Below are 2,514 nucleotides of genomic sequence, written 5' to 3'. Positions count from 1 at the left end.
GAAAGAAGGCAAATAAATTTAGAGCCATAGCCAGTTACTTACTTACTTACAAAGAGCCCCGAGAAATAAAATTTGCAATTTACAGCTTCTTCTCCCCCCCCCCCCCATTATTCAGGCTGCAATTCTGTAAATGTCCAAAATCATAGTTTTAATGATTTTAAAATATCCAGGTCTGCAGCAGAATGCTGACTTGGGGCAGAAAATGTGACTCTGTTTCAGTTAAATGGAATATGGACAGAGCCACACCACACACTGAAAGCACATGGCCTCTCCGAAAGAGCCCTGGGAACTGTAGCTTCACCTCAGTGAGCTACAATTCCCAGCACCCTCAACAAACTACAGCTCCTCCTACAGCTTGTTGGAGGAATCAGTGTGCACCAAATTGGCTTTAACTGTACAGTGTGGACCTGTCCAACGTGATCAAACTTTCAGTCCAAACGGAGTGGCAAGGAACAAAAGCAGCCTTACTTTAGAAGTCAGTTTGAATTTGGGAGGGTTTTGAAAACACTCTGGTGTTTCATTTTCCTTTTGAGCAGGGGCAGCAAAGAAAGAGGGGAGGGAGGGAGGGAGGGAGAAAAGAAAAGAGGCAAAAGACCAATGTCTCCTATCATCAGGTTATCTCCAGCAGCAGCTAATGCGAAGAAGTATTTTAAAATCCTGTGATAATTTTTGTGTGCATGGAGTTGCATTCACACTAATTGGGACAGATTAGAATTTTAATGGTGGGGAAAGGGAAAAAAAACCTGAAGAAGTGTGAGAAACTGGTGACAGGGCTCTGTACCTATTAAACATGATGCAAAGCACACACAGAGGATCGCCCCCTCCTCCTCTTCCGTAGTATAGAACGTGCAATCTTTACAAAGTTGATGCTGTTGGGAGTCTCATCCTTAGAATGCCATTTGTAAATCAGTTCATTTTCCTTTTTTTATTGCTGCACCCAAAGCAGAAATAAGAGGTGCATGGATTATGAGCATCAATGGTACATGCAGAGGACTGGCATGACTCATCCCTTGCAAACACAGGAGTGGCTGAATCATTCCTTATAGTTTGTGGTGCTGTGAAGAGCACAGGCACCAGTTGTTCCCTAAGAGCAAACACTTTATTTAAGGCAGCACCAAAGGAGATGTCATTTTAGGGAACATTCTAACATCCTGGGGGTCTCTCTAGTAGCACATCACTCTTCATTCCTTCCAGCAATGTAAAGAAGCAAATCTTTCGCTCAAAACAAGGAAGTGGTGAGCAAGCACCACAATAAGAAACAAACTTTTTCGTGAAGCTGCAGCTCAACTGAACGTTTTGAAAACGGTTGTTGCTGTGACCCACCTTAAGTCAGGCTGCTACCCAGCAATGGATCACCGTCTACCAGTTGAAAATCAATGCATTTTGACCAGGGCTGGATCTAGACACATAAAGAAAAAAAAATGTTTCAGGAAAATGTGTTGCAAACTTCATAATGGGAAACCACATTGCCAAAAGACGGAGCTCCATGGCACCACCTGGTGTCACGGTGTTATAACGCATTTAAAACGCTTTTTCTTTACTAATGTAGCTGAGTCCCAGGAGTGAGTGACCTGTGGCTCTATGGCCTAAGTTCATGCAGCCTTATGTCTAAATTCAAAAACCCCATTTGACCTCCATAACAAGACAGATTATGTATTGCTTTTGCCTACAACCCAAGTTTTTTTAAAAAAAATGTGCATACATTATATATACAGTGGTACAGTGGTGCCCCGCAAGATGAATGCCTCGCAAGACGGAAAACCCGCTAGACGAATGGGTTTTCCGTTTTTCAATGCGCTTCGCAGGACGAATTTCTCTATGGGCTCGCTTCGCAAGACGAAAATGTCTTGCGATTCTTGAGATTTTTTTTCGCTCCCCACCCCCTTTTTCTAAGGCGCTAAGCTGCTAATAGCCTTTTAGCAGCTAATCCGCTAATCCCTTAAGCCTTTAATAGCCTTTAATAGCCGCTAAACCGCTAATAGCGCTAATCCGCTAATAGGGTTGCTTCGCAAGACGAAAAAACTGCTAGACGAAGAGACTCGCGGAACGAATTAATTTCGTCTTGCGAGGCACCACTGTACCTCTATTTATGAACGCGATCCATTTCAGGGTTTGCCGTGTTCATAACCTGAAAAGCTGCAAAGTGAAGCAAACGTAACACGAGGTATGACTGTAAATATATATTTTGTCTGCTTTGAACCTTACGTAATTGACATATCCATCTATGTCCTAACAGGTGCCTCTTTGCTTCGCCTTTTTTTCTGAAGCGTTGTTTGTGGACTTTGTGTTCATTGCTCATTGCTAGAGGCAGGCTTTTATCCACCAAGGCTGGAATCCTAATGACATTCAGTGGGGCTTGCTCCTGGGTTTGCAGCCATTGATGGCTTTGTGATGGGCCACCAGCCACTTCATTAGCATTGTCTTTAAGGTGCCATAAGAGCCTTTGTTGCTTTCACTGCAAAAGGATAACAACTTTGAAATTCAACATCTTCAAACGGGAGCACACATGGCAGG

General features: G+C 43.3%; 1 long non-coding RNA gene across 1 annotated transcript in view; it reads right to left on the bottom strand.

Moving 5' to 3' along the window:
• Window positions 1-1,323: 1,323 nt before the first annotated feature.
• The window catches only part of LOC310665487, a 4,989-nt gene continuing 3,798 nt past the window's right edge, over window positions 1,324-2,514 (bottom strand). Inside the window, exon 3 of the long non-coding RNA XR_014505496.1 lies at window positions 1,324-1,399. This is a non-coding gene — a long non-coding RNA (uncharacterized lncRNA). The remainder of the gene's footprint in view (window positions 1,400-2,514) is intronic.

This window comes from Podarcis tiliguerta, assembly GCF_965153285.1.
Source record: "Podarcis tiliguerta genome assembly, chromosome: 1".
NCBI lineage: Eukaryota > Metazoa > Chordata > Lepidosauria > Squamata > Lacertidae > Podarcis > Podarcis tiliguerta.
Note: the sequence above shows the minus strand (reverse complement) of the source record. Positions and strands in the feature narration are given on the sequence as shown.